This window comes from Oryctolagus cuniculus, chromosome 6 (genome assembly GCF_051225735.1).
Source record: "Oryctolagus cuniculus isolate XC-2025 breed Fujian yellow rabbit chromosome 6, ASM5122573v1, whole genome shotgun sequence".
In the NCBI taxonomy this organism is placed as follows: domain Eukaryota; kingdom Metazoa; phylum Chordata; class Mammalia; order Lagomorpha; family Leporidae; genus Oryctolagus; species Oryctolagus cuniculus.
In genome coordinates, this window is record NC_142872.1 from 155,110,392 (window position 1) to 155,138,196 (window position 27,805).

General features: G+C 38.0%; 1 pseudogene; it reads left to right on the forward strand.

The window, feature by feature from the left end:
* Window positions 1-510: 510 nt before the first annotated feature.
* LOC100353910 (olfactory receptor 7D4-like) overlaps window positions 511-27,805 on the forward strand; it is a 49,559-nt pseudogene continuing 22,264 nt past the window's right edge.

Below are 27,805 nucleotides of genomic sequence, written 5' to 3' on the forward strand. Positions count from 1 at the left end.
ATGTGAAGGTAATAATTTCATTATGAACCATGGATCAAAAAGGGATATGTGGGAAGCATTAAACAAAATGGGGAAACTAAATGTCCAAAAAGAGAAAACCTGGGATGATTCTGGGACAAATAAAAGGAGTCAGGGACAAATGCCATCAAAAAAATTGAGGACATGTATAAAATAAAACATTACTTACTGAACAACTACTACATATCTGGCTCTGCTCTACATAGTTTACATAGACATTATCTCCAATATCTTCTCCAGTAAAATCAGATTTTTCTGTAAAGCTCAAACATGAAAAAATGATATAAATTTAACTATATTTATTTAACTTTTTTCCATATTCTAGAGGAAACTAAGTGAAAATATATCTCAGAACAACTAAATCTATTATTTGCATTCACTTTCTGCTTTGCACGATCTACTTCATTCACAAGTAGAATATCACTATTTTTAACAAAGGGCACAAGTTAATCATGAAGAAAAGAAAGAAAAACAAAAAACAGAGCATGCACTATGGTTATGAATCGCTTCCTTCAGTTCTGTCTGCATTACAGGAAAGTGGAAAAGGCGCCCGGTCCCTGTCCCTCTCCTTCACTGAGAGGAAAACTCGAGCTAGGAGAAGATAAGTAATGTCCTAGAAGTCAGACTCTAAGGAGTTCACAGTTTTCATTACATCAAACTGTCAGCTTCTCTTTTTTTTTCTTTTTTTTTTTAACTTTTATTTAATGAACATAAATTTCGAAAGTACAGCTTATGGATTACAATGGCTTTCCCCTCCCATAACTTCCCTCCCACCCGCAACCCTCCCCTTTCCCACTCCCTCTCCCCTTCCATTCACATCAAGATTCATTTCTCTTATATACAGAAGATCAGTTTAGTATATATTAAGCAAAGATTTCAACAGTTTGCACCCACATAGAAACACAAAGTGAAAAATACTGTTTGAGTACTAGTTATAGCATTAAATCACAATGTACAGCACATTAAGGACAGAGATCCTACATGAGGAGTAAGTGCACAGTGACTCCTGTTGTTGACTTAACAAATTGACACTCTTGTTTATGGCCTCAGTAATCTCCCTAGGCTCCAGTCATGAGTTACCAAGGCTATGGAAACCTTTTGAGTTCACTGACTCTGATCATATTTAGACAAGTTCATAGTCAAAGTGGAAGTTCTCTCCTCCCTTCAGAGAAAGGTACCTCCTTCTTTGATGGCCCCGTTCTTTCTACTGGGATCTCACTCGCGGAGATCTTTCATTTAGGTCATTTTTTTTCCCCAGATTGTCTTAGCTTTCCATGCCTGAAATACTCTCATGGGCTTTTCAGCCAGATCCAAATGCCCTAAGGGCTGATTCTGAGGCCAGAGTGCTGTTTTGGATATCCGTCATTCTATGAGTCTGCTGTGTATCCTGCTTCCCATGTTGGATCGTTCTCTCCCTTTTTTGTTCTATCAGTTAGTATTTTCAGACACTAGTCTTGTTCATGTGATCCTTTTGATTATTAGTCCTATCATTATGATCAATTGTGAACAGAAATTTATCACTTGGACTAGTGAGATGGCATTGGTACATGCCTCCTTGTTGGGATTGAATTGGAATCCCCTGGAATGTTTCTAACTCTGCCGTTTGGGGCAAGTCACCTTGAGCATGTCCCTCTCTTATTCCCACTGTTATATTTAACAGGGATCACTTTTCAGTTAAGTTTCAACACTTAAGAATAACTGTGTATTAATCACAGTATTAAACCAATAGTATTAAGTAGAACAGACAAAAAAATACTAAGAGGGATAATGTATTAAGTTATTCATCAATAGTCAGGGCAAGGGCTGATCAAGTCACCGTTTCTCATAGTGTCCATTTCACTTTAACAGGTTTCCTTTTTGGTGCTCGGTTAGTTGTCGCTGATCAGGGCGAACATATGATATTTGTCCCTTTGGGACTGGCTTATTTCACTCAGCATAATGTTTTCCAGATTCCTCCATTTTGTTGCAAATGACCGGATTTCATTGTTTTTGACTGCTGTATAGTATTCTATAGAGCACATATCCCATAATTTCTTTATCCAGTCTACTGTTGATGGGCATTTAGGTTGATTCCAGGTCTTAGCTATTGTGAATTGTGCTGCAATAAACAGTAAGGTGCAGACAGCTTTTTTGTTGGCCAGTTTAATTTCCTTTGGGTGAATTCCAAGGAGTGGGATGGCTGGGTTGAATGGTAGGGTTATATTCAGGTTTCTGAGGAATCTCCAGACTGACTTCCATAGTGGCTTGACCAGTTTGCATTCCCACCAACAGTGGGTTAGTGTCCCTTTTTCCCCACATCCTCGCCAGCATCTGTTGTTGGTAGATTTCTGAATGTGAGCCATTCTAACCGGGGTGAGGTGAAACCTCATTGTGGTTTTGATTTGCATTTCCCTGATTGCTAGTGATCTTGAACATCTTTTCATGTGCCTGTTGGTCATTTGGATTTCCTCTTTTGAAAAATGTCTATTGAGGTCCTTGGCCCATCTCTTAAGTTCGTTGTTTGTCTTGTTGTTTTGGAGTTTCTTGATCTCTTTGTAGATTCTGGTTAATAATCCTTTATCTGTAGCATAGTTTACAAATATTTTTTCCCAATCTGTCAGTTGCCTCTTCACTCTTCTGACTGTTTCTTTTGAAGTACAGAAACTTTTCAATTTTATGTAATTCCAATAGTTAATTTTGGCTTTGACTGCCTGCGCCTCCAGGGTCTTTTCCAGGAAGTCTTTGCCAGTCCCAATATCTTGCAGGGTTTCTCCAATGTTCTCTAATTATTTGATAGTGTCGGGTCATAGATTTAGATCTTTAATCCATGTTTGTGGTGGAATGAGAAGGCCATGCCAAGGTGGCCACTGGCAAGCGAGTGTCAGGTACTCAGGAATGGCTTTGAAACCCACCGGGCAACGGAGCCTGCCTGGCAACAGGCTGTGATTGGTTGGGGCATAGACCACCCCTTGACCAGATTGGCTGGTCTTGACTATATAAGATGTGGTTCCAACTGTAATAAATGAGTCTGTGGGCTGCTCGCCTCAAGCCTGCTTTCACCCAACTCCGGGGGTCTGTGTGGTGACTTGGCGCCTCTTGCCCCCACCATGCTGCTGCTCTCAGAAACGAATCCACTGCAACATCGTTGAGAAATCAACAGCAACATCATGTTGAGTGAATTTTTGTGTAAGGTGTGAGGTAGGGCTCTTGCTTCATGTTTCAGTACATGGAAATCCAGTTTTCCCAGCACCATTTATTGAATAGACTGTCCTTGCTCCAGGAATTAGTTTTAGATCCTTGATCAAATATAAGTTGGCTGTAGATGTTTGGGTTGATTTCTGGTGTTTCTATTCTGTTCCATTGGTCTATCCATCTGTTTCTGTACAAGTACCATGCTGTTTTGATTACCACTGCCCTGCAGTATCCTGAAATCTGCTATTGTGATGCCTCCGGCTTTGTTTTTGTTGTACAAGATTGCTTTAGCTATTCGAGGTCTCCTGCATCTCCATATGAATTTCAGCATCCTTTTTTCTAGATCTGAGAAGAATGTCTTTGGTATCTTGATTGGTATCACATTGAATCTATAAATAGCTTTTGGGAGAATGGACATTTTGATGATGTTGATTCTTCCATTCCATGAGCATGGAAGATTTTTCCATTTTTTGGTATGCTCTTCTATTTCTTTCTTTAAGGTTTTGTAATTGTCATCGTAGAGATCTTTAACGTCCTTGGTTAAGCTTATTCCAAGGTAATTCATTGTTTTTGTAGCTATTGTGAATGGGATTGATCTTAGCAGTTCTTTCTCAGCCGTGGCATTGCCTGTGTATACAAAGGCTGTTGATTTTTGTGCATTGATTTTATATCCTGCTACTTTGCCAAACTCTTCTATGAGTCTCTTAGTAGAGTTCTTTGGATCCCCTAAGTAAAGAATCATATCGTCTGCAAAGAGGGATAGTTTGACTTCTTCCTTCCCAATTTGTATCCCTTTAATTTCTTTTTCTTGCCTGATGGCTCTGGCTAAAACTTCCAGAACTACGTTGAATAGCAGTGGTGAGAGTGGGCATCCCTGTCTGGTACCAGATCTCAGTGGAAATGCTTCCAACTTTTCCCCATTCAATAGGATGCTGGCCGTGGGTTTTTCATAAATTGCTTTGATTGTATTGAGAAATGTTCCTTCTATACCCAGTTTGCTTAGAGTTTTCATCATGAAAAGGTGTTGAATTTTATCGAATGCTTTCTCTGCATCTATTGAGATAATCATATGGTTTTTCTTCTGTAGTCTGTTAATGTGGTGTATCACATTGATTGATTTGCAAACATTGAACCATCCCTGCATACCAGGGATAAATCCTACTATTACTGTTTCAATTTCTGTCTCAGTTATGGGTCTATTTAGGTTTTCTATGTCTTCCTGGTTCAATTTAAGTAGATTGCATGTGTCCAGGAATCTATCCATTTCTGATAGATTTCCCTATTGCTGGTATACAACTCTTTGTAGTAATTTCTGATGATTCGTTTTATTTCTGTGGTGTCTGTTGTTACGTTTCCTTTTTCATCTCTGATTTTATTGATTTGGTACTTTTCTTTTTTTAGTTAGTTGAGCCAATGGTGTGTCAATTTTATTCATTTTTTCAAAAAACCAGCCCTTTGCTTGGCTGATTTTTTGTAATGTTTTTTTTGGATTCAATCCTGTTGATTTCTTCTCTGATTTTAATTATTTCTCTTCTCCTACTAGATGTGGGTCTGGTTTGCTGCAGTTTTTATAGATCCTTGAGATGTGATGAAAGCTCATTTATTTGGTGCCTTTCCAATTTCTTGATGTAGGCATCTATTGTTATAAACTTTCCTCTCAACACTGCTTTTGCCATATCCCATAAGTTTTGATATGTTGTGTTGTTATCCTCATTTACTTCCAGAAAGTTTTTGATTTCTCTTTTGATTTCTTGAATGACCCATTGTTGATTCAGGAGCATGTTGTTCCGTCTCTTTGTGTTTGCATACTCTCTAGGGATTCCTGAGTTGCTAATTTCCACCTTCATTCCCTTATGGTCTGAGAAGCTGCATGGTATGATTCTAATTCTTTTGAATTTGCTGAGACTTGCTTTATGGCCTAGTATGTGCTTAATCCTAGAGAAGGTTCCATGCACTACTTAGAAGAATGTAAAATCTTTAGATGTAGGATTGAAAGTTCTGTAGATATCTGTTAGATCCATTTGGGCAATAGTGTCAATTAAATCTGCTGTTTCCTTGTTGATCTTCTGTCCAGATGATCTATCTATTTCTGAGAGTAGAGTATTGAAGTCCTCCAGTACTATTGTATTGGAATATAAGTCTCCCTTTAAGTCCCTTAACATATCTTTTAAATAAACTGGTGCCCTTTAATTAGGTGCATATACACTTTTAATATTTACATCTTCCTGTTGAATTGAACCCTTAATCATTATATAGTGTCCCTCTTTGTCTCTCTTAACAGTTTTTGTGTTAAAGTTTATTTTGTCTGACATTAATATGGCTACACCTGCTTTTTTTGGTTTCTGTTGGCATGGAACATTTTTTTCCAACCTTTCACTTTAAGTCGGCATGCATCTATGTTGGAAAGATGTGTTTCTTATAGGCAGCAAATTTATGGGTTTTGTTCCTTAATCCATTCAGCCAGTCTGTGCCTTTTAACTGTAGAGTTAAGTCCATTAACGTTCAATGTGTCTATTGATAAGTAGTAACTTTGCCCTGCCATTTTCCCAAAGATATTTTCTAGTATATGCTTTGAGCTTCCTATGATCTTTTACTGGTAGGTTTTCTTCCTTTACCTTCTTTCATACTGATGGCCATGTTTCTGTGTTTCTGAGTTTAACACATCTTTCAGCATCTTTTGCATGGCTGGATGAGTGGTGACAAATTCTTTCAATTTCTGTTTGCTATGAAAGGTCTTTATTTCACCTTCATTCACAAATGAGAGCTTTGCAGTATATAATATTCTGGGCTGGCAGTTTTTCTCTCTTAGTACCTGGGCTATATCTCGCCATTCCCTCCTAGCCTGTAGGGTTTCTGATGAGAAGTCTGCTGTGAGTCTAATTGGAGATCCTCTGAGAGTAATCTGACATTTCTGTCTTGCACATTTTAGAATTTTTTCTTTATGTTTCACTGTGGTGAGTTTAATTGCAACATGTTGTGGTGAGGATCTCTTTTGGTCATGTTTACTAGGGGTTCTATGAGCTTCCTGTACTAGGATGTCTCTGTCCTTCTCCAAACCCAGAAAGTTCCCTGCTAGTATCTCACTAAAAAGGCCTTCTAATCCTTTCTCTCTCTCCATGCCTTCAGGGACTCCTAGAACTCGAATGTTGGTTTTTTTTAATAGTATCCTGTAGATTCCCAACAATATTTTTTAGATTTCTAATTTCCTCTTCTTTTCTCTGGTTTGACTGCATGCTTTCCTGTGCTCTGTCTTCTAAGTCTGATATTCTCTCTTCTATTTCACTGACTCTGTTTGTAAGACTCTCTAATGTGTTTGTCATTTGATCTATTGAGTTCTTCATTTCATTTTGATTTCTCTTCACTATCACACTTTCCTGTTCTACTAGTTTCTGCGTTTCATTTTGGTTCCTCCTTATGATTTCCTTTTCATGAGAGAGATTTTCTATCCTGTCCAGTAAGGATTTCTGTAGTTCAAGAATTTGCTTTTGAAAACTTCTAAATGTTCTCATCATAAATTTTTTGAAATCCGTATCTTGCATTTCTTATATCTCATCATCTTCATAATCTTGGCTTGGGGTGTTTTGTTCATTTGGGGGCATCATAATGTGTTCATTAATCTTGTTCCTTCAGTGTCTGTGTTTGTTGCTTGGCATTTTAGAGGAATTCTTTGAATTCTTCTTCCCTTACTGTGTTTTTTTTTTCCTTGTTATACTATGACTGTGTAAGTGTACTATCTGCCTTTGGAGGAGCCTTCAAGGCTTGAGATGTGTGTAGCCAGAGAGCTTTGCTTAGTTCTTCAGAGTTAAGGGTGTGCCAAAGGTGACACACTCCGGTTAGGTGTGGTAGATCTCTCTCTCTCTTTTATTTATTTATTTTTTTCAGGAGGGAAGTAATATTGCACAGCTGAGCAGAATTGATGGTAGTTAGCTTCCAATCTCTGATTTCTGTGTGTATAGCATTCGTCTGCTTTTTTTTTCCACAGACCACCCAAAGAATCTGTCCTGCCCTCACTGTGCATTAAATTTCTCCTGCAGTCTCCCACTGGGTTGCCAAGGTTACCAAATTGTAGCATCTCTGGAGAGTACTCAGGTGACCTCTGTGATTTCTCTCACCCACCGTCTCTTCCCCACCCACCCACCCCCACCTCAGTTCATTAGCTCTACCCTTTCACTAAATCCTAACCTCCTGGTATTTCACACACACCCCCAGAGTCAGGTTTTTCTGTTTGACTGAGTTCGCACTCAGCTCTGAGTTTGCGCACAGCCCTGGGGTTGTGCACAGCTCTGACATCACGCACAGCCCTGAGGACGCGCACCTTTTACGTATATCCAGAATGGCACCTGCTCTTTGTCTCTTGCTCGCCTTTGCAAGGTGGGCAGAGAGAGAAACTCGTCCATACTGTTCCCCCCCTCCTTTCTTTTTTCTTCTCTCCTGAAGTTAGTCTGGTGAACTTTCCCCAGCGGGGCTTCTAGCCTAGTTCCCTCTAGGCTCTGTCTGCCATTTCCCCTGCCAATGTCTCGGGTTACTGAGCTCACCTCCCCTTCCAGTGCAGATGTGCAGACTCGGAGCCGTGGGCGTCCTTGCTCTCCCTGCAGGCCGTCTGTGTCACCTCCACTAGATCCAGAAGAGTTTCCTCTGCATTTTTCCCCTGAGCCTTTCCCTGTAATTACTGTAATTCCTCTTTTATCAACCTATCTTTTCCCGGACTATCAGTGTGCGTCCTCACTATTCCACCATCTTGACCCGCCCAGCTTCTCTTACAATAAAATATTTTGCCAGTTGACTGCATGAAGAGTCCTAGTGGTTCTTGTGTATTGAGAGATGCCAAACAAAATTGGTCAACAAAGCATTCCCTCCAGTTTATAATGTGCTAGGAAAGGCTCCACTTGTCTGTGAAGTTCCCTGAGAAGTAGAGGATAATAAGATCAAAACCTAAGCCAGTTTTCTCACTGCTGCCCTCCAATGTGCATCTCAGGTCTTGAGCATCATTATTCAATAATTTTAATAGTTGGTATTAAAAAAACTCAGAGTTTTCTTTAACAGTAGATATTTCATGATTAGAATTGCATTCATACTTGGGCTGAATCAAGGATTTACTGGCATTCAAGAAAAAGGTGTTAGAGTCCAATAATGAGTTTTAGAATTACATTTCTATTTATTTTCTATAAATTTCCGGAATATTTAATTCATCTTTAGAGGCATGGGCTTTTTGTTTATTTGTTGGGAAGCTAAATAATTTAGTGAAGGTAGACACTTTTAATGGATTATTTATTCTGGCACTAAATGGAATGCTGAGAACTAAAACAGCTAAAAACTCATTTTTGAAGTGTGTAGATATTGGGTGAATTGATTCATGATTAATTCTTTCCATAACTGAGAAATCTGTAAAAGTCCTCTTGTGCAATAGTGAATTCATTTTTCTTGATAAGTGCATTTTGATTTGAAGCCTATTGAGACAGTTTGTTATAGTGTACAAGTTTTGTATGGCTTTGGGACCAGGCAATTCTATATGAAAATTCCAGGTCCAGTTCCTGGTATCTTTTCATAAAACACTTGAAAATATCTGAGTTTGAGTTTTTTAAAATGAGAATGAGAATATTTAATTCATAAGGCTATTGTGAGGATTACATTAGAAGGACTGTGTAAAACACCTTGCAGTATAACTGGGAAAGAATTTCAAGGCAGGAGGATTGAGAGGTGATGGCCTTTGGGGAGTCCTGGAAATCACAACCTCCTGATATACATATTTATCTCTTACACGGATGGATTCCCCACATTGGAGCTATTTTGGGGATGAAATGAAGCTGTCCTTAAGTTTATATTTGACTGATGTTTTTGTGTGTTGCAGGTGTTAATTCATGTTCTTTCTTCCCCCATTGATCTGTCTCCTGGAAGGTACAAAAAGTACAGGACAGATTAGCAATTTGTGACCTCATTATCAGTTTGAGTTCCAGTAGCATTCTTATGCCAGCCCTGGAACATCTTATTTCATCAGTTGAAATGTTATTAAGATTAGATGCATGTACACTAAGATGTGTTAGTAGGACAAGGTAAAATGACAGTTGTGGTGGACACGTTGATGCCCTGCCCAGATTCTCTTTCAGGACTTCAGTGTTCATTTCTCTAACTGCCAGAGTTGAGCGGAGATGGCTCACAATGAGTCTCTTTCTGGGAATTGCTTTCTGCTGAAGGAATTCGCATTACTTAAAGTTAAGGCTACATCTAGTGACTGTTTAGCTGTGGTTACAAACACTTCCATTCTTTCTTCAACAGAGGGACATAATTGTGTCACGCAGATTCATTAACACTGATATTTATGTCATGTTTTGTTCACTTTCCTGTAATGATTCACTACAATCTTGTAATGATACATGGATGCCCCATAAAATCTTTAAAAAAGAGACTATCACCTGAGAGCAGAGACAGTGTGAGCTCAAATGACATGTCTGGAAGGTCCTAGGATCACGAGTTGTCCAGACAGAAAAATTGATTGCAGCCGGAGGGGTACCCAGGCCTCTATATCAGGAATATCAGGAACTTAAATCCATTCTTATGCATAAATTCTTCAGGTCAAGTATAATTCTCTTGCATGCCATCTTTCAGCAGTGTTCTTTCAAAGTCCTTTACCTAACAGCTTATATATATATATATATATATATATATATATAACATATGTTAGATATATATCTATCTAGATATATATGTAATATATATCTCGGGTTTTTAAGATTTTTATTTTATTTATTTGAAAGTGTTATACAGAGAGAGAAGGAGAGGCAGAGAGAGAGAGAAAGGTCCTCCATCACTGGTTCACTTCCCAATTGTCAGCAATGGCCTGAGCTGCGTCAATCCAAAGCCAGGAGCCAGGAGCTTCTTCTAGGTCTCCCATGGGGGTTCAAGGATTTGAGCCATCTTCTACTGTTTTCCCAGGCCATAATAGAGAGCTGGATCAGAAGTGGAGCACCTGGGACTCGAACCAGCACCCATATGGGATGCCTGCACTGCAGGTGGTGGCTTTACCTGCTACACCACAGTGCTGGCCCCTATATCTTAAAAACTCTTCTCTTGAGTCACTTCTTCCAGGGAGTCTTTCATGACTGCATTAATTTCTACAGCTTTATGGTGTTTTAGAGATGTAGTCATTTGTTTTATTTCACTATAATATCAGTCCTAATAGAAGTGAGTTCTTATATTTAGATAGGTTTATCACCCAAATCTATTGCTGACACTATACAGTAAACACTCATTCAGTATGTGTTAAATTAAACCTAAAATGCTTTTTAAAGGGCCACATGCATAAATAGACCTAGATATGTTGAAAATATATTATTTCTGGCTTTACCAAAAAACAAGTAGTTGATATTTGTTTGTAACTCACTGTAATTCTAGTTTCCATTCCAAGAGTGTAATTTAGGCAGATGAGACATAGGGTAGTAGACAGAATAAGAAAATTTTCCCCAGTGAGAAATACCCAAGGACACCAGTCTTAGTTGAGTGGCTATCACCTCCAGAATTCCATAGCAAAGCACAGAACCCAAGACCCTTCTGAAAATTGTTACATCAAATCATGAGCCAATATAAGCTCAAAACTCTCTTTTTACTTATATATTACATAAGGAAAATCACCATTTTTTTCCACTGGAACATTCATTTATTCAATTCTTTAAAACATTTACATTTTGTATGTCTAAACACTCTCCGGTCATTTGGCATATTATTCATTTCAATTATGCTGTATTTTAAAAGTCTGGCCTTGGTTATACAGCTCAGGCCTTTCATCACAAGTCTCTCCCTGTGAGACTGGGTACTTTTAAATAATCTTATTAGGGAAAAGAATAGATTGAGTGGTTTGAATTACAATTTCCCAGCAGATTTCTAGTTCAAATAAAACGTCTTTGGCTTTAATGTGGTTCTTTTTGTGCCATGGCAGGAAATAAGAAAGGACACATTTCTAGAGCTAAATATGGTAGGTACAAAACCACAACATTTTGGAGAAACATACCAGTGCAACTGATTTATTCTTCAGATCAATAGACTAAAGTTAAAGCAATGAAGTAATTACTCCAAGGTCATATACACTGTTGATAGCAGAAATATGATTAGACCGTACATGTTATTATTTTATTTTAAAGAAGCTACTAGAATTAAGTAGAAACTTCAAGTTTTTTCCAAGGTCAGAAAATATTGATTCAAATTCTGTTTCTGCTGGGATATGGTATTATCATAACTTGGCAAACTCAGTTTCTCATCTACAAAGCGGAGTTGTCATATATATTTCAAGGAGCATCCTGAAGTCTCAATAAGAATTTGATGAGCAATATGAGTGTCCTTTTGCTAAAGTCCAATTGTGAGACATTTTATATGCGAAGACAGTAAGAGAGATGTGAAACGTTTAAGTCACCAGATACAGTTCCAGCCCTCCCCCCAGTAGCTGTTGCAAAACAGAAACCTCAAGGATTATTGGCTCTTAGAGGCTTTACTATCCAAATTTGCCTCATGAGGAAACAAATCTTGAGTTTCTCGCAAGTGCAAAGTCAATATATAGCTACATACATTCTGTCAAGCTGTGAAGTCATTTACTCATAAGCCAAGATAACTCTGAACAATGAGAATTGTTATTTGCAAGATGTTCCTAAACCCAATGTCAAGCTGTTTTTGTATCTGCCTAGGAGGTTCATAAAAATGCTACTTTCTTAAAGTAAATCCAAAAGTCTGTGAATGATTTTTATTGATTTAGTGCAGGAGTGTGTGGCTTGGGGCAGATCATGAAACACTGACTCCATTCTTGGATGCTTTTCACAATCCCATCGCCCTTAGGCCAACCAAAATTGCCTGATTGGCTGCTGACTGCACAAATGGGGGAAATCTAACCACTTAACTATTTCACGAAGAAGAAACCTGTTTCTGTTTTATATATATTCTTATTTGAGAATTCAGTGCCAACTGTGTTCCTCCACTAGTGAATCAGTCATCTATTTTATGTCATAATACTCTAAATATAGTTCAGGTAGAATCTTCTGGGAAAGCAAGGGAAATAATTTGTTTTGAGAAACAAATGCGAGGGAGAAAGAGAAAGAGAGAGAAGAAAGAATTCCTTCTTGTTGAACTAAATTTCAACAGTCTCAAGTTTACCAACACATAGTCATTGAATTATTTTGTTTTTTATTTGTTTCTTGAGGGATACAATATACATATTTTGTACCAGTCTTAACAGTATGTATTGATGACATTCTAGTTAAGTCTAAAGTTACATAACCACTTTTTAATTCAAACAAAAGATTTCCTGAACTGACAAGGCTCTTTCCCTCATGTATTTCAGTCACCCCCACCATATACATATACACAAACATTTGCATACACACACACACACACACACACACTCCTATAGCCAGGTAACTGTCTTTTGACTTTGATCACATAGGTTAATGTGCCTGTTCCTGAAATTTATATGAGTTGGATAATATAGAATGTAATTTTTTGTCTGAGTTACTTTTCTCAACATTATGCCTCGAAAAGTTATCCATGTCATTATTGGGTATAGTAGTAGTTTATTTATATTAATGTGCAATAAATTATTATACGAATACAGTACAATACATTTATTCTTTACCTATTTGTGTAGATTGCTTCTAGTTGGATGCCATTATTTTTCAAAAGCTACTATAAATGTTTTTGTTCATGTCTTTTAGTAGACATATGCATTCCTTTTCCTTGGGAATGTCCCTGGGAATGAAATTGCTGAGTCACAGGATAGGAACAGGCAAGAGGGAGCTGTAAGACATTAGCTGTTTAAATAGCCAACCAAGTAGTATTTCAAAGTAGCTGTTCCAATTTACTCTCTCACCAGAAGTGCATGACGATGTGTGGTTTCTCTACATCATCAACCAAATTTGGAATTATCTGATTTTTAAATTACTGAGTGGACTCTAGCTTCTATTCTATTTATGCTACAAGAGGAATATTAGTAATATATTTCACATGTATTCTTTCAGCCCAGCTGCTTGAATTTTAATCCTACATCTGTTAATAGATGCTTACATAAATTTGACTATTAATTTCTTTTTGCTTCCATTTTTTCAACTACAAGATAAGTCTTACAGTGACCAAAAGGATTAAGTGAATAGGTACTGTACATCTCTTAGAATAGCACACAGCAAGCATCAATAGTGTCAGGTCTTAAAAAAGTCACTTATTCAAATTTCAAAGTTCAAAACATACTCAATGTTCATCAGTTTTAAAAAATAAACATAGATACACATGGTTATTATTTGTTAGACTCTATGCTACAGGTTGTACGTGCAGGGTACAAAGATAGAGGCATAAGGCAGATGTAGTCCGATAAAGCAGCAGTGGGTAGAAAGAATTAGACATGCGGGACCTTGTTAAGTGAAGGAACCCAGACTTCACTGTGAAGATCACACTAATTTAAGCCAAGGAGTAACAAGATCATAGCGCACAATAGGGTAGAAATGGAACAAAAGAGAGAGCAGGATATTACCTATCTCTTATTTAGTATTGCCATAGGTATCAAACACTGTGCTAAGCCTCTTGCAAACATTTTCTTATTGAAGTCTATACCCCTCTCAGAATTTCATCATCATCTTCACTCTAAGTGTTGATCATGGGATTAGAGAGTTAAGTAACTTTCCGAAGGTCACAGAATTAGTAAATGGTTGAACTGGGATCTGAACCCCAAATGATTGACTCCTCCTCCTGGGTAGTATTTGGGATCTGAGTCCTGTTGATGACCATGTTCAAGTCATCAAGCTAGGTGTGCTACAAACAGAATCTCTAACCCCCTTAGCAGCACTCTAAAGAGAGTGTGCTCCCTATTTACAGGTGAGAAAACTGACTCTAATGGTGAAATATGATCCAGAGAGTGATATGAAGAAAAGCGGAAGAGTTGACATTTAAAACTTGAGTCTCCTGAGTCCTTTTTTCAGGATTTCATTCTGGGATGCAGGAATGCATAGCAAACAACTTTGAAAGATGCCATTTCCCTTTTAGTCTAAAGGAAAGTCAGCAAACTTGTTCTACAAAGAGCCAGATTAAAAATATATGGGCCTTCTCCTTTCATATATGGTCTTTATGCAGCTAATCAACGCTACCATGGTAGTTTGAAATATAAGAAACAGGGGGACATGGCAAGGCTCCAATTAAAACTTTATTTGTAAAGATTTATCCCAGGTACCATATTGTTTCAACTCTTGGTCTAAAACATCTTAAAATCCAAATCACACTTCTTTCACCAGTTATGACTTTGATACAAATATTAAATTAATGTTATCAATTATTTATTATAACCTATTTAACCACCTATTGCACTTGGAGTATTAAGTTTCTTTCATCCATGGCTTCTTCTTTCTCCCCCTTCTTTTGTATAGATTTACCATAAATAGATAACGATTTTCCAAAGCCTTTCTCTCACGGATTTTCTCCTCTATTCAAATTATGTCCCTGATATAAATTTATAGTAATAGGATTATTGGTTAAAGTTATCTTTATATGTATCTATAAAATTATAATTTCATTTGAAGAATTCAATGTATCTTCCTATGTTTTTTCATTCCTCCATGTCTCCACCATTCTAAATGCTGGCATTTATTCTATTAATCTTAGACATCCTCTTGCCAATGTTTGAGAATGTAGAACCAATGAAATATTAATCTTAATAAGAAAAATGTCACCAGCTGTACAAGAGTGAGATATATGATAGAGAAGGAAATGCTTGGGGAAGGACCTAACATTGGCATGAATACTATGAACTTGTCAGTGTCAAAGATTTGGATAATCTTGTTCACCAGGATTTATCCTATTCCCCGTGAAGGTGTTGAAAGAACTCATGTCCGCTGCCAACCTTGCCATTTTCTTGTAGCCTATGAACAGATTCAAACCCATAGGAAACAATTTAAGTGTTTATTTCATTCTCCTAACTTACTAGGATAGGAAATGGGATGGAAGAAAAATTTTTTCTCAATAAAAATAATTCATAACAAGTATGAAATGAAAACAAAAGTAAATATAACTACCAAAAGTAAGCTAAAACAATTGCTAATGAGGTTATCCCTTCCATTTTTATAACAATCTTCCAAAAGTATCCTTTACTCTTTATTCTCACTGCATTAAATAACACTTCTCTCATGAGACTATTACAGTAACATCTGAATGTCTTGGCCTTGTCCCAATTCTAGTTATTTTCTATAATCCTGCTAGCCCTGTGTCCCTAAAAATCCCATCTGAAAATGATGTTACTCTGCCTGAAAATTCTACTGGCCCTTCAATATTTACAAGACTCTCAGGACTCAGTCCCCACCTACATTATCTGTCACATCCCAACTCTACCTCTTTGATCAACACCTTAAACAACTTCACAATAACGCATACCTGTTTTTTACTGTCTTCTGCTTTGTTTGTTTTTTTTTTTTTTAAGATTTATTTTTTATTTAAAAGGCAGAGTTACAGAGAGAGACAGAAGGAGAGGCAGACAGAGATTTTCTATGTTCTAGTTCACACCCCAAATGGCCACAACAGCTGGGGCTAAGCCAGGGAGAAGCCAGGAGCCAGGAGCCAGGAGCCAGGAGCCTCTTCTGGGTTTGCCATGTGGGTGAAGGGGCTCAAGACTTGGGCCATCTCTGATGCTTTCCCAGGAACATTAGCAGGGAGCTGGATGGGAAATTGAGCAACTGGGACTTGAACCGGTGCCCATATGGGATGCTGGCACAGCAGATGGCAGTTTAACCTGCTATGTCACAGTGCTCATTCCATACTTTATTTTTTTTAATAAGCAAACATGTATACAAAATGCATTCCAAAATGGCTTGCCAATGATCCATTTATAGAATCCTGGGTGCTTTTTAGAGATACAAACTCCCAGCCAATTTCTAGATCACTTAAATTAGAATTCTTAAGATGAAGATCAAGATTTTCTTTTGTAACAACTTTTCCAGATTATTTAATCATTTGGTTTGGGAACCAATGGATACACTGACCAAGTTTTGAAATTCATTTTCTCTGTTCTAGAAAATAGCAGGTCATTCTTAAAATATAAATTTTACTGCTTACTATGCATCTTAAGCAGAGAGATCTCATGTTAAATGTACTTTAAAAGGAACAAAGTGAAGGCTGGCATTGTGGTATAGTGGGTTAAGCTGCTACCTGCAACACTGGCATCCCATATAGGCACCATTCGAGTCCTGGATGCTCCACTTCTGATCCAGCTCCCTGCTAATGCATCTGAGAAAGTAGTGGAAAATGGCCCAGGTACTTGGAACCTTCCACCCTCATGGGAGACCTGTATGAAACTCTTGGTTCCTGGCCTCAGCCTGGCCCCACCCCGGCCATAGCAGCCATTTGAAGAGTGAAGCACAAGTAGAAGATTCTCTATCTCTCTCTCTTTCACTCTCCCCCCCCCCAACTCTGTGTTTAAAATAAATAAATAAATAAATAAATACATCTTTTTGTAAAAAAGCACAAAAGGACACAGAACATTTATTAAGGAGACAGACATGTGTTGTGCTATGATTCTTTCAATGTTATCATAAGTGCATGTATATGTGTAAACTCACTAATGTTTAACTTAAATAATTGCAGTGTTTATAAATCAATTATACTCCAAAAAATAGATCACTTTCACCTCTTCAAGGAAGACTCTCCTTACTACAGAAAACATAAAATCATTACTTTCTTACTCTCCTCCACACATAATGTTCTGTCTTCATCATTTTATTAGCTTATTTGTTACCATTCTGTTCTTGACCTCTTCTTCTGTATGAGTGCTCTCTAAAATGTCTTCATTGTTGGGGTGGGGGTGGGGGGCAGCACTGTGGTGCAGCGGGTTAATGCCTTGACCTGAAGCACCGGCATCCCACAGGGGTGCCAATTCAAGACCTGGCTGATCCACTTCCCATCCAGTTCTCTGCTAGGGCCTGGGAAGGCAGTGGAAATGGCCCAAGTCCTCGGGCCCCTACACCCATGTGGGAGACCCGGAAGAAGCTCCTGGCTCTTGGCTTCGGATCAGCACAGCTCTGGACGTTGCAGCCATCTGAGGAGTGAATCATTGGATGGAAGACCTCTCTTTCTTTCTCTCTCTCTCTCTCTCTCTCTCTCCACCTCTCCTTTCTCAGTGTAACTCTGACTTTCAAATAAATAAATAAATATTTAAAAAAATAAAATGTCTTCATTGTCAGTAATAAGGTGTCCGAGAATAGTGGGATGAGTTCTGAGGAGTGACCACATAATCATCTCTGATGTAGATATGATGGAGAAATCCTGAAGGCTTTTGGGTGAGGCAGTCCCTGCCCTAAGGAACTTGCAAGTTCTTTTCACAAGCAACGTTCCCTTCTTCTGGATGCCCCGTCAGCCTCTATGTTCACTTCCCACAGCACCTCATGCATGTATTCCCTTGCACCACTTCCTGACTGATTCTCCCTGTGAAGCAGTTTCTCACAGGCAGGATCTGAACCCCTAGTTCACAGAAGATGCAGAGCACCTGATTCTCCTGAAGTTTTATGTGCTTCATGATCTCTGGGATCCAAGAGGTCCAAGTCAGCACAACACAGTGCTTAAGAGCGTGGCATCCGGAATTAAGAGGTTCAGGTGGTATGGTATTGAGATGATGACTTAACCAACTGTGTCTCAGCTTCCTGTTTGGTAAAATTGGAATAATAGCAACACATGCCAAGTTTTTGCCAGGATCAATTAGGTTTTGGCATACTTCTTAGCATATAGTAAACAGGGAGTAAATGTTGACTGTTACTAACATTATGATTGGTTTTCTCTTCCTGAGAGTTTCCCCCAGTCTTCTTTGAGGTCAGCCATTTGACCCCTGAATGCTGACATACAGTTTGGAGTTCCAGTGCCAAACATGCTGCTAGATTCACCCCAAGAGTCTGTCCTATTCTGAAACATAGGAACCAGAAAACATCTCAGCACCACTCTGCTGCCCTTCTCTTCTGCTCCAATTGGTCTCTGGAATACCATTAAGTCTTGCTGAGTTAGGAGGAAAGTGCTTTGCACATAGCAAGGTGCAAACATAAGATACTGCTATTAATTCTTTCCTTGACTGGGCATTAAATTCTTTTAGCAGAGACCATTCTGCCAAGACCCTCAAACTATTCTTCATGACTTCAGGAACACAAGCAATGGACTATAAAGTGCCTGAGAAAATGTACATAGGAAGTGTTTTGCCTCAACTGGGATAAAACACTTTCTGGAATAGCATAGATCTTGCTGAGAAAATAAGAGTTAACTGGTGATGAAAGCTTAAGTGCTGTCCTTTGCTTTACCAAGGAAGTGCCCTCTACCTGTCCAATGACTTGAAGCTGTCTCTAAGCTATCTTCTTCAAAACACACACAGAATGCTCTCTACAAGATCTTGAAATTTTAACTTTTTCTCACCGAGATTCAGAAAGAGGTTTAACTTTTATCCAAATTTCTTAACTTTGCTATGAAAAGATCACCCTGTCTAAAACAAATGAGAATTTAAAAAAAAAAAAACAATTTTATATGGATCAAGATGCAAAATTCACTTCAATGCTAACCAGAGCCTTAACTGCAAAGTTAGGGAAACAAAGATCCACAGAGCTTTAAATGAGCACAGTACCTCTCTCACCAGGCGTCGGAATTGAGTGTATTTCTCACATGGGATTTAATTCACTGAAGATTGTTAGCCATAGTTCTTACATTTTTGTTAGTTTGCTTGCATTTTGCAGATTTCATAAGGTGAGTGAGCATATCTCATTTACATTTTTGTCCCCTGAAAAATTCATTAGCACAGTGTCTTTCACTTCAGGAATGGTCAATAAAGATTGTTTAATGAAAGACCATGATCAAATGAAAACATAGTTGAGATGATAAAATAATAGCCATAAATAGAAGAAACTAGCTTTGGTTGTGGATCTTGAAGGTGGGCAAAGCTGTCCCTCTGCATATGCTTCTATGAGAACAAAATGAGCAATTGTATAAGGAAGTGTTAACAGGATTTTTTTTTTGCTTTTTTGTTTGCATATAAATAAGTATTTTTCGAAATCAATGTCTTCTTTCTTTTCCCTCCCTCTCTCCTTACCCCTCTGCCTTTCTTCCCCCTTCATTAGCCAGGATTCTGCAAAGGGGTAGGATATGCATACAGATACATGAAGGGGGATTTATTAGGGGAATTAACTGACAATCACAACAGCTGAGAGTACCATGAAAGACAGGCTGGAGGCTGGAGACCCTGAGGTGGCACGCCTCAGCCCCAGTCCAGAGGCTTCAGAAACAGTGGTGCTGAGGCTCTAACCCAGTTTGAAGTAGAAAGCCACAGTCTAGAGACCAAAGGCCAGCGAGTCTCACGTTCTGATATCCAAGGCAAGAGACTGGCAAATGGAGCGAGCGTGGGTCAACTTTCCTAGTGACAGACAAGCTTGCCTTCTGTTTTTATTCTTTCTGTAACTCAGCCTGTCGATGGGCCCCTTCCACACTGAGATGAGGTCTTTCCACACATTCCACTCAAGCTCATGCCAGTCTCATCTGGAAACACCTCACACCAAGAATAATGCCTTTCCAAGTTTCTAGATATTCCTTAATCCAGTCAAGGTGAAACCTAAAATTAACCATCACACCTATCTTTTCTTTATTTCCTTCCTTTCCCCCTTCTTCCCTCTCTCTTCTTCTTTCCTCTCCTTCCCACTTTTCCCTCATCCTTCTGAATAAATTAGCAAACTCTCAGGTAAAAGGTATATTAAGCTCCCTAGTGACAGAAAGACATCAGGAGTCTGGTTGCAAAGATGCCATTGAGGGTTTATTCAATGGGGGTGTAAAATAAGTTAGAGAGCAAGGACCCTCAAAAATGAAGAGGAGTGGATACTAAACATTTTTCCATGTCCAACAGTATCTTTTCCTATGCTTCTAGTCAAAAGTAGCCCTGCTTTTGAATACTACCATGGCTGCAGGACAATAGAAAACAACAGAGATAAAGCAGTCTGCATGTCCAGTCAAAAGGTGCCACGTCTGTGGGAAACATGCATGCAACCATGCTGGCTCCCTTTCTCTTCATGCACTATAGGATTTCGGGCCATCTGTTCCCCTTTAATCGTTTATTACTGTTGTGTTTGAGTATCTGAGCATCCATTCACAAATTCATTTTTTTTGGTACAAGTATTTCCTTCAGAAGCATCCCAAGTGGTAAAGCATAATTTTTAGGTTTTTTTTTTTTTTTTTTTTAGCTGAAAGTAGAATTTAGAATTTAGAATTTAGTCTCTGTTCACCTGCTGTTCAGTCAAGGGAAAGAATAGCAGCACCCAAGATATATCTCATCACCTTCCAGACAAACTAAAAGTAAATTCTGCTTCAGGTCTTTATACCTTGTGAAACAAGGCACAAAGGTATGAGGTTAGCATTATCAATGTATATTTTTATTCTACTTTTAGAGGAAAAGAGGTAATATGAAAAAATAACAAGAACTAAGGACACTTCAAGACTAAGGAAGATAAATCATTACATTAGGATTTACAAAAAGAACTAAGATGGGAAGAGATTTTGGGCAACTCTCAGTTTGTCATCAAGTATTTGGTAAAATTAGGTCACAGAAAGGAAGCTAAGAACATGGGCTCTGACTTCAAACTAATTCCAAATCTGTGTTATACCAATTAATACTTATTGGTGTTTGTCGGAAATCAGCACACAACACCCCCAAAATATGGCACCTCATCATGCTGAATAGTTTCAACTGAGGGGGTTCAAAACAGTATCTTTTGGACCTTGCCCTGCCCTTCCACCCTGCTTCACCTTTCCCCCAAGCCGTAGAAACTAGAATTCCTCTTCCTCAAGTGAGCAATGCTGTAGAAAGAGATAAAAAAATAAAAAAAATAAAAAAAACCCCTGAATGTATAGGTCTTGCTGGGCTTCCTCTCTGTCTACTAGTATTAGGCCATGCCCTTTGGTGCAATCATTTAATCATTTTTCTGTGTAAGTGTCCATTCTTCATCAAACCTAAGCATAAAAGTAGACAATACTTTCAGTCTTCAAATCTTCAGGTCTGAAGGTTCCAAAGGCTCCTGTGTCACATAAAAGTTGACATAAACGTGTAATATATTACTGCTACTAATCTGTCTTTGTCATTTTTTTTGTTGTTGTTTCACGCCTAGTCAGAAACCTTAAGTAAAATCTGGAAATCCTCATGTAAAATTTAGAAATTGTCATGTAAAATTTGGAAATTATTTGTCCTATGAATAACTTTAACTTTGTACCTAAAATAGGAATGACAAAAAAATCTTGTAGATGACAAAAAATTTTTGTGGGGTCATTGGAAGCTTAAAATGTGGATGCAAAATATTTAGGACATTGCTTGCCACTCCATGCAGTATGCTAGCTGTAATATTAGTGTTACTATCAATATCTTCTACAGGTATAAAGTTAAGAACAGACATTTCATGTAAAAGGATGTTTGGAAGATTTAAGCATTAATTTATTGGATTCCATCCTTTTACATTCTATTTATCCTTCTCTCACAACTAATGCTTTGCTACTATCTTTTAAAAAAGAAATGAGGCATTAATTTGATGATTGCTTGGGCATTTGCCAGCATTATCAACTACTATGGATATTCACCTCCCCCACCTCAGTACAGAGCCAAATATATCAAGTATTTCCTATATGACAGACATTTTTGCTCTCACATTTTTACCTCATTTAGTCTTTAAAAAAATCAAGTGAAGGAAGTACCACCTTCATCAATTTAGAGATCATGAATCTGTGTGAGAGAGGTAGAAGACCTTCTATAAGTGGATCAGCTATCAATGGCAGAATTGAAATTTTGCCTTAAGTCTCATGAATAAACTTCAAAGCTCTTGTTTTCTCTGGTATAGGGTGCCCTAAGAAAGATTCCCATAGTTCTGTCTTTCCAGGTGTGGTCTATAAAGTGAAAGTTCCAATGATCTTGAAACAGGACATCCATCAGTGGATGCTATCTTTAAGGCAGTTTCACAGTGAGCAATGCTCAGTTCTAGTTCATAAATTCTGATCTTGTAAACTCATTAGATTCTCTTTTCCAGCTTTCTCCAAACACCTAGAACTGTTTCCATAGAGCTCCATCTAGTGCCCTAGGGTAGGGTGAATCAGCAAGGGTGGGGGACTAAAAACAAAGGCCATGCTCCTATTGGTGATTCTCCTAGCAAGATCTCCAGGTGATACTCAATACCAGTCGGAAATATTGGAGGACAGAGGCAATCAGGGAAGAGGAAAAGTGTAATTCTGCATTTCCTGATGATCTTAAATTTTCTTCCAAAACTGAAAGAAAAAATCTCTCTTTGTGACTCACAAATTGTACATCTTGTTCCTCAACCTGACTTTAAAAAAACATATTATTTTCATTTCCCTGACTTTTCTCATGCTGTCACTTCATCCTAGAACACCTTTCATATCTTTTCATGTGATGATTGCTCACCGTTTGAGATTTATTGCACCTCAAGGTTGTGCTAAGTGGTGCTATTCCATGTTCATGGGCACATTCTGTTCCCTCTGTCCCTACTTAACATCTAATCTGTCCATGTATATGTCTTTTATATATAAAGTAAATAAATTTCATGTATTTCATATATACAGATTTAGGAACATAGTGACATTTTCATGTATATGTCTTACACCTCAGACTAAACTTCCTTGAGGGCTAAGATTTTTTTTTTTTAACTTTTTATTTCTGGAAATAATCAAATCTATAGATAACTTAATAAAAATCTCATTGTTTTCATACCACCAGAAATTACCACACTACAAAGAACATACGGGAATTGGATGGGAATTATAAGCTTGTAAATATCAAAGGTGACTTAGAGACACAATGCAATTCCTTTTATCACAGAGATACAAGAACTCAGTCCTAGGTCAATTGATGATTGGTTTCCATGAAACAATATTGATCTAGAACAAATGGGGGGATTAATGGGTGAAAATATTCTCATTCCCAGATTTTCTCTGCCATAAGATTCATAAGCAAACAGAGGATGTGAAGGTCTATGTCACAGTCATATCATTATGAGGACTAGCAGACAGAAGGCTTCTGAACTCTACTCCTCTGAGAATCTGACCTTCAACAAAAGGTATTCTATTATGTTTCTTAGCTGCTGCATAGCTTCATGTGGAAATTCATATTAGAAATTCAGATTAGAAAACATATGTAAGAAGTTCATGAAGACACAAACATGGATGCATATACCAGCAAAATATTAGCAAGTAAAATCCAACAGTGCTAAAACTAATTACATGCCTAACCTAATGAAAAGAAAAATCATATGAGGTGTAGAAAAAGCATTTCATGAAATCCAACACTCATTCATGATTTAAAAAAAAAAATTTAGGAAAATGGAAATAGAGGGAAACTTCCTGAACCTAACAAAGAGTGAATGAAAAAAAAAAGTACAATAGCTAAGACCTGGATTCAACATAAATGCCCATCAACAGTAGACTGGATAAAGAAATTATGGGATATGTACTCTATAGAATACTATACAGCAGTAAAAAAAAAAAAAAAAAAAAAAACAATGAAATCGAAATCCTGTCATTTGCAACAAAATGGAGGAATCTGGAAAACATCATGCTGAGTGAAATAAGCCAGTCCCAAAGGGACAAATATCATATGTCTCCCTGATTGGTAAAAAATAACCGAGCACCAAAAAGGAAACCTGTTGAAGTGAAATGGACACTGTGAGAAACAGTGACTTTATCAGCCCTTGTCCTGACTGTTGAAGAACAACTTAATACTTTAGCCCTTTTAGTATTTTTTTTTGTCCTACTTAATACTATCGGTTGAACTCTTTAATTAACACACAATTATTCTTGGGTGTTGAAATTTAACTGAAAAATGATCTCTGTTAAATATAAGAGTGTGAATAAGGGAGGAAGGAGATGTACAATTTGGGACATACTCAAGCTGACTTGCCCCAAATGGTAGAGTTAGAAATGTGTCATGGGATTCCAATTTAATCCCATCAAAATTGCATGTATCAATGCCATCTCACTAGTCCAAGTGATCAATTTCAGTTCACAATTGATCATAATGATAGGATTAAGAGTCATATGGATCACATAAACAAGACTAGTCTGCTAATACCAACTGATAGAATTAAAAAGGAGAAAACGATCCAACATGGGAAGCAGGATACACATCAGACTCATAGAATGGCAGATGTCCTAAACAGCACTCTGGCCTCAAAATCAGCCCTGAAGGCATTCAGATCTGGCTGAAGAGCCCAAGAAAGTATTTTAGGCATGGAAAGCCAAGACATTCTGGCAAAAAAAAAAAAAAAAAAAAAAAAAAAGAAAAAAGAAAAAAAGATCTCTGCGAGTGAGATCCCAGTGGAAAGAACAGGTCTTCAAAGAAGGAGGTACCTTTCTCTGAAGGGAAGAGAGAACTAACTTCCACTTTGACTACGACCTTGTCTAAATATGATAAGAGTCGGCGAACTCAAGAGGCTTCCATAGCCTTGGCAACTCAAGACAAGAGAGCCTAGGGAGATTACTGATGCCATAACCAAGAGTGTCAATTTGTTAAGTCAACAACAGGAGTCACTGTGAACTTACTCCCCATGTAGGACCTCTGTCCTTATTGTGCTGTACATTGTGAATTAATGCTATAACTACTACTCAAACAGTACTTTACACTTTATTTTTCTGTGTAGGTGCAAACTGTTGAAATCTTTACTTAATATATACTAAATTGATCATTTGCGTATAAAGATCATTGAAAATGAATCTTGATGTGAATGGAATGGGAGAGGGAGTGGGAGATGGGAGGGTTGCTGGTGGGAGGGAGATTATGTGGGAGGGAAGCCATTGTAATCCATAAACTGTACCTCGGAAATTTATATTTATTAAATAAAAGTTAAAAAAAAACAAAATGACTATAGCTAATATATTTAATGGTAATAAACTATATAGATCTCGTTTAAACTTGGAGCAAGACACTTTCATATAATACTTTTTTTAAAAGATTTATTCATTTATTTGAAAGGCAGAGTTACAGAGAGGCAAGGCAGACACAGAGAGAGAGAGAGAGGTCTTCTATCTGCAGGTTCATTCCCCAGATGGCTGCAACAGCCGGAGCTGGGCTGATCTGAAGGCAAGAGCCAGGAGTTTCTTCTGGGTCTCTCACACAGGTGCAGGGGCCCTAGCACTTGGGCCATCTACCACTACTTTCCCAGGACGTAGTAGAGAGCTGGATCAGAAGTAGAGCAGCTAGGACTCAAACCGGTGCCCATATGGGATTCTGGCACTGCAGGTGGTGGCTTTTCCCACTATGCCACAGCGCTGGCCCCTCATATAACACTTTAATGGAAATCTACACTAACACAATTAGGTCATTTTTTTTTAAAGGAAATAAGAGGTATGCCAATTTAAAAGAATAAAATAAAACCAACTTTGTTTGCAGATTGCATGAATTTCTGCAAAAAATTTCAAATAATCAACAACAACAAAGCAATTATAGCAAGGTTGTGGGATACAAGATTAATAGACAAAAGTTAATTGCTTTCTTATATTACAGTAATGAAAAAAATGGATTTTGAAATTAAAAGCACATCAGCATTTACCTTAGCAACACCCAGTACATAGGTATAATACACAGATATGGATATAAGAAAATACATAAAAATCCATAAAAGGGAAAGTACATATTAAAATGATTTTGTGGAGACAGCGCTGTGGCATAGCAGGTGAAACCACTGTCTGCAATGCCGGCATCCCATATGGGCGCCAGTTTGAGTCCCAGCTGCTTCTCTTCCGATCCAGCTCTCTGCTATGGCCTGGGAAAGCAGTGGAACATGGTCCAGTGCCTTGGGCCTCTGCAAATGCGTGGGAGACAGGGAAGAAGCTCCTGGTTCCTGGCTTCGGATTGGCACAGCTCCGGCCATTGCAGCCAACTGGGAAGTGAACTAGCAGATGGAAGACCTCAATCTCTGTCAACCTCTCCATCTCTCTGTAACTCTGCCTTTCAAATAAATAAATAAATCTTTTAAAAATTTGCTTATTTATTTGAGAGGCAGATACAGACAGGTATAACTTTGATGAACAATAACAAAGAAGAATTAAATTAATCCAAAATATTAAATGTTTGTGGACAGAAAGATTCAAAGATTCAGAAGACATCAGTTCTTCCCAACTTAATATGTAGATTCGACACCAACCCAATCTGTATCCCAACAGATTTCTAGATACAAGGATGCTTCATGAAAGAAAACAGTAAGTTGGACTTAATTAAAATGTAAAATTTGTTTGTAAAATGTAAACATTGTTTAGCAGAATGAAAAAAAAAAAAACCCATAGCCTGAGAGAAAATATTTGCAAATCATATATCTGATAAAAGATTGTGTTAAAAACATACAAAGAATAGCTAAAATCCATTGATCAGAAAAAAAACTCAATTAAAAATTGACAGTAATTTTGGACACCAAAATACTAAAGCTATCCAGATGATAAATATTCATAAAAATTCCAAGAACCACATGTAATTAGAGAAATGTGATTTTAAACAACAATTAGATGTCATTAAGCCACTACAAAAATAGCTAAAATCAAAAATACCGATAACACCATATACTGTTGAGGACAGGAAACAACATAATTTACATTCACTGCTGGTGGGGATACAAAGTAGGAAAACAGTTCAGCTGCTTCTTACAAAGCTAAACATAAGCTTCCCATATGATCTGATTGCTTTCCTAGGTATTCACCTCATACCAATTGAAAATATATGTACACACCAAAACCTGAGCAAGAATGTTTAAGGAGCTTTAATAGCAACTGCTGGAAATGAAAAGAACTAATATGCTTTCCAATAAGCAAGTGGATAAACAAATTATGGTATGTCCATCCAGTTGGACATTTTTCAGGGATTAAAATATGACGTAACCTTAAATGCATACTGCCATGTCAAAGATGTTAGCCTGGAAAACCTATGTATTGTGTGACTCCAAGTATATTATATTCTTGGGAAAAAAACTGAGGAAGAGAATATGAATTTTTTCATTGCAGGCTAACAACATGCTTGTTCTCAACCATACTTTATCTTTAAGTTACATAAGAAAAGCAACACCATTGTTGGCTGATCATTCTCTTAACCACTAAAATCTTCAGGGTTGGCCGCTGCTGTGGCTCACTTGGCTAATCCTCTGCCTGCAGTGCCAGCATCCCATATGGGTGCTGGATTCTTGTCCTGGTTGCCCCTCTTCCAGGCCAGCTCTCTGCTGTGGCCCGGGAAGGCAGTAGAGGGTGGCCCAAGTGCTTGGGCCCTGCACCCCATGGGAGACCAGGATAAGCACCTGGCTCCTGCCATCGGACTGGCGCAGCGCCATTCGTGGCAGCCATTTGGGGGTGAACCAACAGAAAGGAGACCTTTCTCTCTGTCTCTCTCTCTCACTGTAACTCTACCTGTCTAATAAAAAAAAAAAAAAAGAAAGAAAGAAAAGAAAATCTTCAGGGCCTTTTACCCACTGTTGTCGTTCCTTGCACATTTGACACCTCATGGTCATTATTCTGCACTTCTGATCATTAAAACTCACGTCCACCTCACCTCTCATGGTGACGTGCTACCAGTTGGACTCTATCTATTCTGAAATCCTATCACACCCATTGGCATAGTACAGCCATT